The sequence below is a fragment of the Fukomys damarensis genome, unplaced genomic scaffold (genome assembly GCF_012274545.1).
Source record: "Fukomys damarensis isolate Sample0158 unplaced genomic scaffold, DMR_v1.0_HiC HiC_scaffold_38, whole genome shotgun sequence".
Lineage (NCBI taxonomy): Eukaryota > Metazoa > Chordata > Mammalia > Rodentia > Bathyergidae > Fukomys > Fukomys damarensis.
In genome coordinates, this window is record NW_022900950.1 from 50,298,524 (window position 1) to 50,312,683 (window position 14,160).

A 14,160-nucleotide genomic window follows, 5' to 3' on the forward strand; every position below is an offset into this window, starting at 1 on the left:
AGCTGATCCCTCTCCCCTCCTTACATCTTACTCACCAGGCCTCTCAGTCATTACTTGTCCGATTTATTTCCTGCCTCTCTGTATGCTCCGCCTTAGCAACTTTGCTAGTCCCACTTCATTTTCTTAATTTCTTATGTAATAGCCAGAGCACAGAGATTGCTCCTCTCCTCTATGTTACATTTATTGCCTATGTGATCTCACCCAGTCTCACAGCTTTAATGCCATCTATGTACCAGTGACTTCGAATACGTACATATAGTGTATACATCCAGCCACCTCTATTCAGCTGCCTACTCAGCATCTTCTCCATGGGTCTCTGGTAGGCTTTACCAGATCTAAATTTAAGCACCTCCTTTTCCCCACTCTGGGGCCTGCTGTTTACCTAGTCTTCTCCATATCAGTCAGTAGCAACTCCATCTTACTGGGGATTCAGGCCCCAGGTCTTGGATCCATCCTTCTTACTTCCCTTTTTCATGCATGTGCCACAAGGAAACTGTCAGCTCTACTGTCTACCTAGTGTCTGCTACTTCCTTCCACCTTCTCTTCTAAAACTTCAGCCCAAGCCACTGTTGTCCCTTACCTAAATAATTGCAACAGCCATCCAGTTTGTCTCTGCATCTGGCATTGTTCTTGTTTGGCTTAATCGTGACACAGTGGGCAATAGGATCCTTTAAAAATGTGCACCAGAGCTTGTGAATCCTTTTAGACTGTCTCCCTGCCATGGCTTCCTATGACTGTCACCCACTATAAAAGCCAACACCCTATGTGATGAGGCCTCTCTGACCTCATCTGCTACCTCTCTACCCCATGTTCTTTGCTTTATCACATTGGCCTTAAAAATGCTTGGCATATTTTCCCCCAGGGCTTTTGCACCTTTTTGTGCAATTTGTGTTAAGTGTCAGTCCTCACTCCCCTCAGGTTCCACTCAAATGTCACTTTCTCAGAGAGGTCTTTCCTAGAAGCCCTATTTGTAACTTCAGTTCCACATCACCTTTTCTCTCCCTGACACGTACGCGTACACTGTATGCTCATAACACATGCAGAGGCTTCTATTGCCCTTCCCTGCCTTTTTTTTTTCTTCCTAAGGCTTATCACTAATATATGCCTAGTTATTCTATATGTTGTCTGTCTCTCTGAATGTAAATTTCACAAGACTAGAAACTGCTGTCTGATTTGCCCTTTATATCACAGTGCCTCTGGTAGTACCTAAGACCTACTGAGTATTCAATAAATATTTGTTGAGTGAGTGAATGATGGGAATATGAATCTGCACTGAAACCTCATCACAAATGTTAGGGAAATCGGCTTTGAGTTAAAGGAATCATCCCTGTCTTGTAATATGTTTCAGTGGAAATTCAACATTAATTTATGTTAATTACACAAATTTCTAGCCTTAGGAATTAACATTCGATATCCAATATTTATCACACCAGATCTTCCACTAGTTTCTAGGTGATAATAAGGATGATTGCATAGGTCAATTTCATTTGAACTTTTTGGATGTTTTGTTACTGGCCTCTTTGTATCATTGTTACCAATCAACAATTCATCCCATAACTCTAGGAATATTGATTATTTTATCACCATTCTTGGTTTTTAAGTGCATTCTATTTTCATTTACATTATAGCTGCATGCTTCTTTGTTAGGGTCTTTCAGTGTCCTAAAGTCTTACTCACTTGGTGTATACACAGGGCACATCCAGAGTTTTTACTTTATGCCTTCCGTATAAACATAGCAAACTTTCTATGGGATGAAGCTCCATGGCACCTCACCTGCCTGGCAAGCATAAGGTACTCAGTTCAATCCCTGGTACCAAACAAAAACAAAGTGTCCATAGGCCAGTGGCTATTAGTGACCTCTGGATGAATTAATTACAAGTTAGCCAAAGTGACATTTAATTTTAAAAATTTCACTGCCAGTATTTGAAAAATCGGATCATCTGATCAACCATTCTTTCTCCTTCTACCTTTAGACGTGGCATATTTTCTAGAGTGGGGCAGTCTCCGCCACTTATATTCAACCCATTTCACTTAGTTCAGTTACCTCTGGGGATTTAAAGTTGACTTACACCACAAGCAGGAAAATGGCCTGGAGATTGAAATGCTGATGGCATCTACAGGGGCAGGCAGAGTTACCACACTCTTTCTGAAGCATTCTGATATATCTCCAAACATTTGTAGCACGAAAATTTTAAATTCAATAAGTTCAGGAATTCTACTACCAAAAGCACTTTGGGGGAGTCTTGTCTCATTCATTTTCGTGCTTTTTAAAATAAAAAATGTAATTTGTTAATTTCTCTTGATTTAGATAGGAGAGAGTGATGAGAATTGAGATGAGGTAAAAAATAACGTTTTTCCCTCCCAAGATCTCATTCCTTTGACTGGGTTTCACAAGGACCAGGAGGCCTTCATGAAGCTGCAACCCTGCTGTGTAGAGCAGTAACAGAACCTTCCAGAGTGATCATAGGAACCACTCAGTCATGTGAATTAAAATGTACAACCACTCATTCATATTTTCATCACATTTTATTGCCACTGAATTATTAATTTAAAAGAAGCATACCCCTGCAGGTGAATAAACACCCAAACTTCATCTAAAAGTACACGGCCAGAGGACAGCAGGAATGACAAGCATTTAATTGTCACTGAGGTTTAATCTCAGATACTCTGGGCTAGAAGCAAAGCAGTGAGCTGCAGACTAGTCTGGGCAGACTGTGAACTCCAAAAAGCAGAGGGTATCTCCATCTTCTCACCACTGAAATCTCCAGTTGAGTAGCTTGCAGAAAGTAGGATGAATAAGGAAAGGAGAAAATGACTTAGATGATGCAGTCATTGCAGGCAGAGCAACTTTTCAGATTTGCAGGGTACTTCCAGGGTTTTCTTGATAGAAGCCTATCTTCTACATTGGTGAATTGGGTATAAGTTTTAAATATTTTTGTGTGGTTCAAGAGATTCTTCCCCTGAATATGATTCTCCTCAAGGTGGACAGAACCTAAAGTGTGTATGTCTCCTTTGTCATTGATACTTGTCCTTTACTGGGCACAGAAAAGCAGGAATAAAACATAGGAGTCCTTTATTTTTAAGATACATTCCATATCATTGCATGCCCAAAACAATTGCTTAAATTGGCCCTTCTTTTTCCTCTTAATTTAAGTGTTATTCCCTAAACGTCTACTTAACTTGTTTTTAAGAACTTGCTACCAGAGAGTTAGCTCTGTCCCATAGTTTTAGTGATCTCTATATTAATGAGGTTCAGATCTCTTATCTTTTGCCCCAGCCTAACTCTTGCTCTATTTACCTGTCATGCATTGGCCACAGGCCAGCTATCCTGAGCAATCTTCAGGGTTGCCTCAACCTCCCCATTACATGTAGTAAGTGCTTTCTTAATGCTTACTGAGTGGTTGAAGTAAGGAAGCTATTTGAATTCACTGAAGCTATGTTGACTATCCTTTGACCTAGTATTAGAGAACCATCAGCTGATTCATATCTCTATTTAAAGAATGGAGAACTTAACCAGAAATATTTTCATAGTGCAGATGCAGATAAATAGGAAAGAGAAAAACTTTTCATTTGGGACTCAGTTTCTTTACCTTAAAAGAGAGAAATTTCCAGGCATATCCTATGTTTGCTGAAAGTATAAATACAATATGTTGAGGCACCCATCAGGGAGCATCTAGAAGATTCTGTATAAATAAATCTTACTTGAGTCTCAATACAAAAAGATTGAATGAATGCATTTGAGGACATAACGAAATGTTTGTTTTTATTTTATTTTATTTTATTTTATTTTTTTTATTTATTTATTTATTTATTTATTTATTTATTTATTTATTGGCACCAGGATCGAACGCAAGGCACGCAGCAGAACCACTGAGCTAAATCCCTGGCTCAAAATATTTGTTTTTATGTAATTCACAGTTTATAAAAATTCAGATTCAGTTAAAATATGGGACCAACAAAGACCTCTGTGTTTGGTATATTAACAAATATCATCCCATTTATTCTTCATGGTAACCATGTGATGTCAGTGCTTTCTCCAAAATACTAATAAGTTTCACTAAGGAAAACAAAGTACCTTAGCCAGATAGTGTACCCTAGAATAAAAAATTGTTTAAGATTTTTAAATTCCAGGGCTTTTGCTTTTCCTGTGTACCGTGTTCCTCAAAAGTTTTTCTTACATTTAAAAATTTTTTTATTTATTTTTAAGGCTTAACATTGTTTAAAAGCCCAATAGCTTTATATCTTAACTATCCATTGAAATACTTCTCACTATATTTTTCTGTATTCTTATTTTAAATCCTTGTTCTTCAGTTGGAATTGTTGGTAGTTGATAGAGTCTCAGACACTGTCTCAGCAGCAGATCTATTTACAAAAGTGGACAGCTTACATTTCCTGCATGGGAAGCTGAAGGTAAGTGGTGAACATTCATTTCAGCCTGCGTCTGCTTCAATGACTTCTGAGTGCAAATGGATTGGAAAATGTCAGTGAGTGTCTAAGAAGTTGTAATCAACCACAGGAATGTAAATTTTCTACAGTTGAAGTGTTCACTGCCTGCATTGTCTGCTGAATTTTTCTTCTTAATACCTAGAAATACTGTACAGAGAACATTTTTATGTGCTTAACATTTATGCAAATTAAATCTGCAGCTATACACAGCCTTTTTCTTTTATGTCTGACATTAATAACTACAATTAGCTTTTGTTGCACTATTATCAGAAAGGAGTGGTAAAATTAGCATTAAATAGATGTAAAGTCAATCTTCATAGGGTAGCTGCATGTATAAATCCTCTGGAAAATCCACCATGCTTACAGGGTGAATTTTACATTGATACTTCAAGTAAAATAATGAAATAATTACTTTTACTCTTTGATTTGACTTTTAAGTGCCATGTTGTTTAGAGAGTCAATTTGCCCTCTCAGCAAATCATATATGTAGTGAATTTGTGTATGCGCAAGACACCATGTTAGGTACTATAGGAGATGCGGCTCTTACACTCCCAAAGGTGACATTTCAGCTGGGAAAGGTAACATCCCTGCCCAGTTTATGTCTGTTGGTCTTTTTGTCTGAAGTGCTATTCATACTTTTTCCTCTCATTTGCCTGACCAGCTTGTATATATTTCTCAAGACCCAGCTACATATCATCATCAGTGTCTTTTTTAAAATTAACAAATAACAATTCTATATATGTATGGTATACAATGTGGCAATATATATATATATATATATATAATGTGTGATCAAACTAATTCAAATATCTTACCTCACAGACTTATTATTTTTATAGTGACATTTTAAACCTATGCTCTTAGTAATTTTCAAGTATATATTATTAACCACCTGAGTATGGACTGAAATCTCTACAAACTGTGAGCCAAAATAAACCTCTCCTCTTTTAAGAGTTGTGGGTATTGAGTATTTCCTCCCAACGACAAGGAAAGCGCTTCAGTCATCCATCTTTCCTTTCTGTCTTCAAGGCTCAGCTTAGTCCTCTCCATTAGTTTACTCAACTCACACTTTGAAAATGCCTGGTACAATGTCCAGAAACTAACACAACACCACAGACTCAGCCCCTGGCCTTGTGGAATTCTAAGTCCAGTGTGTACCAATGTTGAATGAAGCAGTGGTATACAAGAGATTCTGGGAGAATATCGGAGGCCATGAAATACATGTACTGTGGGAAGTACTTTAGCACATGACAAAAATTAACCCTAAACCTGTGGTGTGAGAAGCTGGCAAGAGACAATTTATATTACATATCTTGCCATCAGCAGGACAGGCACTTAGCAAAACGGATTCTGAGGTACCAAATTCCTTCAATGGCTGGGGTGCAAGATGGAGCTGAAAAATAGGATTGATAAATAGTTTATATAAAAAGCAAACACATTCCACATCCCATCCTGACCCATATCTTGCTATAAATGGGAAAGGAACATTCAGAGAAAAAGATTTTGACTTTTGCAATGGTTTAAACATTTGGCCTCCTCCACACTAGAAGTAAAACTGTTAAGAGGTAATTAGACCATGAAGGCCCTGCCCTCATGGGTGAAATGATGCTGCTATAAAGAGAAAGTTCAGCTCCCTCTTGCTTTTTGCCTTTTTATCTTCCACTATGTGGTAACACAGCAAAAGGACCCATGCCAAATGGCACCCTGACACTGAACTTCCTAGTTTTCCATACTGTGAGCCAATACATTTCTGTTCTAAATTGCAGTCTGTGGCATTCTGTTATAGCAGGACAAAATGGAGTAAGACAGAAATTGAAACAATAATGGCAGAAATAAAATATTCAGTAGGATTTTTACAAAAAATGTTGAAAGTTTCTCTCTGGCCGTAGGACAGGAAAGCCAAGAAGTAGAAAATGGCGGGGGGGGGCTAAAATTAGAATATCAACCCAAGAGTTACAATATACAAATGAACATAATGCTAGGAAAAAAGAACATAAAAATCGTAGAAATGAGAGAGACAGAGACAGAAAGGTGGAGAAGGAGGAAAAGGTAGGGGAAGGGGAGAGGGAAGAGAAGAGAGGGGAAGAGAGATGGAAGAAAACTTCCCAGAATGAAAGACTAGAATTTCTACAGTAGAGACCACGGAGTGCCTAGCACAGTGGATTAAAATAGACTCACATGAAGACATACCATATGAATACCAGCCATAAAGAGGTGTTCAAATGGCATCAGAATTCTCAACAGCAATGCTGGACAACGTCCAACACATTGGACCCATTTCTTCAGAATTCTGAGAAAAAGTGAAATCCAGTGTGGACTTCCAAGAATGGGGGAAGACTATATATGTTCTCAAGTATAAAATTTTTGAGAAACTTATGTCCCATCCATTCACAGGAATCTAGTAGAGGATGTGCTCTTTAAAATAAGGAAGTAGACCAAGAAAGTGGAAGGTGTGTGGTCCAGAAACAAGCCAGGGCTTGGTTCCCAGGGGCTTCCCAGGATGATGGTGAAGGGGCGTTCTGGATGAATGACAGCTAGACAGGAGGACAAAAGACTCCAGGAAGGTCCTCTCTAAGGGGGAAAATGGGAATGGACCGATTCCTTGATGTTTTTATTGCATTTAGTTCTGTTTGAGAGTTTAGTACACTATTAGCACTAGAATTAGCACATAGGAACCTATGAAATGAAAAAAGATACAAAAGCATAATGCAATATGTACCTTGATTTTGAGTCTTTCATAATCATTGTAAAAATAGAATATGGCTTTAATTTAAAATAGAATATGGGTTTAATTATAAATATTTAGGAGATGTTGGGAGGTTTTGGTGTACATGTTGATAGATAAGTGTCAAATATTTATCTCCCAAATGCAGAGGAGAAATAAAATTTATAGTGTGCATATAATATATATGAATAACATTTAAATATGTATATATATCTTAGCAGTCAAAACATACTATAAGAATAACATCTTGAAAGATCAAGCTGAGTAGCAGAAAGTTGTCTCTGAGGAATCAGGTGAAGAAGGTATGTATAGCCAGGAGATTATTGTTTTATAATGAGTCTTGGGGTGGCATTTGACTTCTAAAACTTCGTACATGTATTATTTTGACTGAAAAAAATCAATACCTAATATCTACTGAAAAATGGGTATACAAATGTTTATAGCAGTGTTATTCATACTATCTGAAAAGTAGAAGCCATCCAAATGAGCATTAAACTGATAGACAATAGTAAAATGAGGTATATTCTCACACAGTGGAGAATATCATTGCTTTACAAAAAGGAACGAATATTGACACCCCCTACAACATGGATGGGCCCTGACAACACAGCGTGAAAGAGACTAGCACAAAGGACAGTGGGCTGTTTGATTTCATCTAGATAAAATGCCCAGAATAGGCAAATCTAGCAATATGGAAAATAAACTAGTGGAAAACAAACTAGGGATTTGGGAGATGAGGGTAAAGAGGGAGTAATTGCTAATGGGTTGGGTTTGTTTTGGGGATAATGAAAGTGTTCTGAAATTATATAGTAGAATGGTTGCCCAACTCTGTTAATGTTGCTAGACATCACTGGGTTGTATTACTTTTATGATGTGAATTACATTTTAATAAAGCTGTTATTTAAAAATTGATAAAAAATGAAAATATCTAATTCATATGGCTAGGGCCAGGGATTTAGCTCAGTGGTTTCGCCACCTACCTTGCAAGCACAGGACTAGGGTTCCATCCCTGGTACCAAAAAATAAAAATAAAAATATATATGCTAATTCATATGGCTATTGTGAGGAATGAACAAAATAATGTATATGAAGGGTCTAGTCCAGAGGCTGGTATAAATATTTTTAAAATTTTATTGGTACGTTTAAGGTATATAATGACATTCATCATTGGAAATTTGCACCTTTACATAATCTATCTTGGTTCTTATTTTTTTCCCCATTCCCCTGCCCTCTCTTCAACCCCCCACCCCTCCCTATCCACAAAGACTTTGTTTCCATTTTTTTGATTTTCTCATGTTATCCTTCTCTCTTTTCCCTTGCCCCTCCCACTTCCCCTTCCCCTTTGCCCCTTTTCTTCCTATTTCACATTATCTATTACACCTTTTAGTTCTTCTTTACACTTTCAGTTTCTCACACTAGAGAAACTATTCAGTATTTATACATGTGTGTCCTATTTATTTCACTTAAAGAGTATCACCTCAATGTGCTAGAGCCTGGTATAAACATTAAAAGATATCTGGCAAGCACTAAACTGTCTATATACATCAATCTGCTTAACTTTCACAACAACTATATAAAACACCCTATTGTTATCCCATTCTAGATGAGAACCCTGAGGCCAGTGATATTGAACAATCTGCCCAAGGTGGCTAGCCCAACACCCTTACCCAGCAGGCCTCACTGCTCCCTTGGCCTGCCTCTGGCCCCATGCCTGGGTTAGTACTGTGTGTTCCCACATGCACTGTGCTCTTCATCTGTCATGGTTTTGAGCAGGCCACATTTTCCTTGTCTTTTTACATACCCACGGTCTCAATTATAGTGGACATGCTACAAAGCCTGGGACTGTGCATATCTCAGTTGTCTTCATTCTCTGCCTCTCAAATGTTGGAGGCAGTACCATGAAGTAAAAGTTTTCCCTTTGTACAAATTCCGTGTGAGCAGAAAAAGTGGGGAGAGTGTAAGAGATTTAAGGGTGCTAGAAAAATGAGATCGTTGATGGTCCCTTAGGAAATATAAGATAAAAGTAAGACTACAAGGAGGAGCTACTAAAGTTGGGACAGAGCAGCCTCCCTTCTTTTAAGAGAGGAGGGGAGGTGGAGCATAGAGGAGGATGGAAAAGGATGCTCACACCAGAGGACTTGGACTATTGCAACGGTTAAGGGGTAGCAGAGGAATCTTGTGCCGGGAAAGTTTATAGGAGGATGGATTGGGAGGTTGAGCCAAGAGGAAAGTTTTTAGAACAGATTCTCAGAATTTCAGGTCCAATTTCTTTAATAATGAGATTTAATAATAGGATGGGTCTTTTTCCAAGAAAAAAAGTACATGTATACACTTTGCATATAATTTTAGGAGTTTTTGAACCAGGTTGGGAATACCTACTCCCAGGAATTACTGAAATTGAATAAGAGTATTTCTGAGAAGTAATTTGAAGTCAAGCAGTTCAAGTGTACAACAGTCCAAGCCTGTGTTTCTGTGATTGCCTCTGCAGCATTCAAAGGCAGGAAGTTGCAGGTGATATGGTTTTAGGGAATGAGGCAAGAGCCCTCATAGTAAGCTTGGGAGTAAAGATGTAGGAACACATGAGGCTTTGGGGAAGGCAGAGCAGGGGTCAGTAAAGAAATGGGAGAGGTGGCAGCAGAGGCACCTCAGGGGTGGGGTGCAGTGAGGTCTACTCTGGGTGCAGGCTATACAGGAGTGCTGGGTCTGTACAGAACCTAAATGCAATCATAAAATTAATCTTTCTGTTATCATGCACAAACAATTTTAAACATGGACAATGGTGAAATATTTCTCTCTGAAGGGATCAGAGTCTAAGATTTAAACAATTGTGTGCACCTGGGCTTTATACCAACTGAGAGGCAGATAAAGAGTAAGATTGAGAGAGCAAGGCGGGGCTTGAAATGGTGAAGTCCGGATGTGGTTCATGGGGTGGTGTGTGGGATATTGAGTCAGAGCTGAGCTAGTGCTAAGGTAGAAAAAGACCCTGTCAACTGGGAGGTGGTAAGGTGCATGCAACTCAGTGTCTTTCCGCTTCTACAATCTAGACATCCTCTGCAATCCTGAATCCTTTTCTTATATTTAAACCAGTGGCTAGTCATGACTATGCATGTTTCACTGTCTTCACACATTAATTGTGCTCACATTTCTACTTTTCCCAACTGTATATTATACGTGGCATTTGTTTACTCACATATTTGTCTCCTTGTTGGACATTGTGCTCCCTGAGATCAGTGACTGTGTCTCACTTCTCTCTCCATCACCAGTTCTGATAGGCAGTCACACACTTGTGGAACCCATGCACAAAAATGTCTTAAATTTTTTTTTATAGATTTGAGTCTCACATGACCAGGTACCAGTAGATACAGAATGCTGCTGTTTTCCTTCTGACAGGTAAATGAAATGCTTATCTGTTTCCCTTTATGAAGCATGGCTTGGACCTTCATTCCACCCTGAAACTGCAAGGATGTGTGGCCAGATGAAAAAGGTCCAGTTACACGCATTTCACCCTTTAGACCATCAGGGAGCCATCTATGGGGTCCTCTTTAGGGACCTGACTGAGGGCTGTTTTCACCAGACTGCAAACCAACATCTTGCTGCTTTGTATTGTAACTGGTCCCATAGAATGTTGCACAGATATTTCTGATATCCTGAAAAGAATTTAGGTCCTTTCTAAACCCTCTCTGCAACATATTAATTGGGAGTAATCATTCAGTGGAGAAACCTAGTCATCTCCTCAGTCTCCCCTGGGGACTGACTATTCTCTGTTCCCTATATAGAACTATTTATAGCCTGAATCTCTTCCATACCTTCCCATTTTCTGATGACCTTCTTCTCCAGATTGACCGTATTGCTTCTGTTGAAAAGTCACCATCCCAATGGCTGTTGAGGGAGATAAGCCACAACAGTTTGGTTTAACATTTGAGGTCTAAAGCAGGAGCTTTCTAGAGGATAAATTAAAGAAGCAAAGGAAGTATAAAGGCAGCCCCTCAATAATTAACTGCTATTTCTTAACACCATGACCCCCAACAAATGTGGATTTTTATAGAGTCCTCACCTCAACCCATCTGAGCTGGGAACCCAGCCATACAGTATAGACTCATTGCTAAATAGCAGAGTTACTACTGGAATCACACCATTTCCAGCAGTGTATAAACTGCTTAATACTCAATGAACATAACTCAGGAAGCCACACAGTCTTCGTAGCATTGTGAGAACTTCAGGATATTCCATTTAAATTTGTTCTCAAGATACTATCTGGTGTTTGGACATAGAATGGCGCTCCCCTCATATAAAATGTGCATTCAAAAAAATCTGGTCTGTGTGAAAGAATTAAGGTATCTACTTAACAGCAGCTGCTGGTGTGATCTACTGTTGTTGCTTATAGGAAACATCTAAATAATTGAAATCTTTAATTGGGTTAAAGAGATCCTTAGCACATAGTCATGCTATAAATAAAAGAATGAGTAAATAATATAGTAACCTTCCTTTTCAGGCCCCTGTCTTAAAGAGATCATTTTGTTTTGTTTGCACCATGAGGATTATGGTTAGAGAACTTGAGTTTGGTTTAGGATGAACCGGGGCTCTCCCAAGGAAGTCCCTTTTGATTTGTCTTAGGTATACGGTTACCTTTTTTCTTGGCTTTTTCGCTAAAAATGAATAACTGCTTATCTGTGCTGTAAGTAGGTAAGCACCTGGGCTTTGCTTTTGCAGTGAGAGTCAGACAAAAAAGTCAAGATAGCAGGCTGACCTTCCCTTGCTATCTGAGATCAGAAAGGTTTAAGTAGCCCAGGGCCTACTTAGAATCAGCTACAAGAGAAAGGCAAGAGAGGAGGTAGAAAAATGCTTAAGAGGAAGTGGTAAGAGGCGTCTGAATTCCAGTGTGACCTATTCTGTCAGGTGATTTTGGGGGAAGGAGGGGACATGAGAAAACAAAGTTAAGTAAAATGTCCTTTTAAAGACAAAATCTATTTCTTTCCTGGCTGATGATTTGTCATTCTAGTCACTTCCTGCCTTGTGACCACACACTTGGGCTTGACAAAGCTGTTCTGCAAATCAGAAAGGAGGAGGTTTCTGGTCGTACACCAGTTCAACCAAGGACGGTTTCTACAAGGTAAATTTTCTGCATGTCTTTTTGACCTTTCTAAATGCTCGTGATGGTGTTTGCCTTGTTTTTGTGGATTGTGAATCTTATCTTCAGGGGCATGGAGCTGGGAGTACCTGTCACCCGAAACCCTGGCTCCCTCTGAGGACCAGGAAATGCGCAGCCACCTTGTGTAAGCGCCCTAGATGGACCCTGGGCTGCTTGGGTTGGGTTCTCCTCAAGTTAATCAGTTATCACTTGCCCAAAACTATGGGAGCCCCCGCAACCTTTTTAACAAAAACTTTATTCTGACTTAGGTCTATTGCTTTATTTCAGGAAGGCTGTTTACTGGGATTTTATCTGATTTAAAATGTTTTCAGGAAAGTGCATATTGATCATTGGCGTAATGGGATTGGTTTAATTTTAGCTGCTGTGGTTCTGTTTTTCTGAAAAACTTTTTTTATAGTACTTTACTGCCTGTCTTAATATTTCAGGCCTTGTATTATCAAATGTGATACTGATTATTTGATTTGACGCCAAGGGTTTTTAATGGGTGTGCTTAATAACCACACAAAATTAGAAGTCTCCTCTTCTCCATTTATTCTTTAAAATTAAAGCAATTTGGATTGCTCAATTATACTGTCTTTGTAAGATTATCTGAATTATTTGCTAAGTCTTATGGCTATACAAATGAATACTCAGTTAAATTCTGGAAGAAAACCTTATGTCTAGAATAGAAATTTTTATAAAGTTGATGTGGGATGGTCTAGAAACTGCTGAAGCAGAGAGACTTTGAATCTTATAGTATCACCTTTTATTTAACTATCACTATCAAAAATACTAAGAACCGCTGGCAGATGATAAACATAAAAGCCAGTCAGACTGGAAGTGTATACCTTAATCAACATTTTTATCAAAACCCAGTGTTTCTTAATCAAGTATCAGCAGCTTGTTTTCTAAATTAGTCCTCAGGATAACCGTGTGAGAAACTCTCAGTAGTCAAGAAAGGCAACTCATCAATATACATCTTGATTCAAGTTTGAAATGCATTATAATTGGTGTCTGTTGGGTGAAATTATTCAAAGACTCATTTGGACATACACACACATTTGAATGGGATTAGCATTTACCCAGTAATGTGAATTTGTGGAAGTTGTAGCATGTGACCATCAATATTGTTCTGAACCTCTTACCTGAATAGTTGTAAACTAGCAAAAAATGTGGGGTCTAGGAAGGAAGAGAAGGACAGAAGAAAAGTTAATCCTAAACAAGACTAAAAAATATGCTGTTTTATTTAAGTAAAAAAAAACAATAATGAAAATGAAATAAATTAAAATGTGAAGAAATACATTTACTTGCTTTTAGGAAAGAATGAAAAGTCATTTAAGTCAAATTTAGATTGCTAACACCCCCACCTGGTAGGAAATAATGCATCTAGTCCTCTCTATTCCCATTCACCCCCAATCCTCTTGGGGAGAAGAATCTTCTGGGTCTGATCCTTTGAAGAGTTGCTGGTGTGGTGGAACCGACTGGTGCTCAGGAGGACATTTCATTGGCAATCACAAGGATGCTTTGCTTTGTAGCATTTACATTTTTATATCCTTTGTAAATTATGCCTTGAAGCAATCAGCAATAAAGGAAATGATTTCAGTGTTTTAATTTTATTTATAATTCTACCTCTGAACCTTTTGGAGAGGGAAGGTGAAGAAATTAATCTCATTCAGATGTATAAATTTAAATTAGGACAGAAAAAGGACCTCTGTGGATACCAAAATCTGCAGATGCTCAAATCCCTTATCTAAAATGGCATAGGGCCGGGGATTTAGCTCAGTGGTTCGGTGGCCTGCCTTGCAAGCGCAAGGACCTGAGTTCAATCCCCGGTACCAAAAAAAAAAAAAAAAAAAAAAAA

General features: G+C 38.4%; 1 protein-coding gene across 6 annotated transcripts in view; it reads left to right on the top strand.

Annotated features, from left to right (window-relative positions):
* Nucleotides 1-14,160, top strand: part of Lcp1 (lymphocyte cytosolic protein 1) — a 76,796-nt gene that overhangs the window by 16,078 nt on the left and 46,558 nt on the right. For 3 of the 6 annotated variants that reach the window (XM_033759885.1, XM_010637026.2, XM_033759887.1), the window contains exons 2-6: nucleotides 4,312-4,410; nucleotides 7,390-7,473; nucleotides 8,775-8,886; nucleotides 10,500-10,561; nucleotides 12,171-12,281. The gene's annotated coding sequence lies outside the window, so the exon portion shown is untranslated. The remainder of the gene's footprint in view (nucleotides 1-4,311; nucleotides 4,411-7,389; nucleotides 7,474-8,774; nucleotides 8,887-10,499; nucleotides 10,562-12,170; nucleotides 12,282-14,160) is intronic. The other 3 variants (XM_033759886.1, XM_033759888.1, XM_033759889.1) reach the window with 3 other exon arrangements.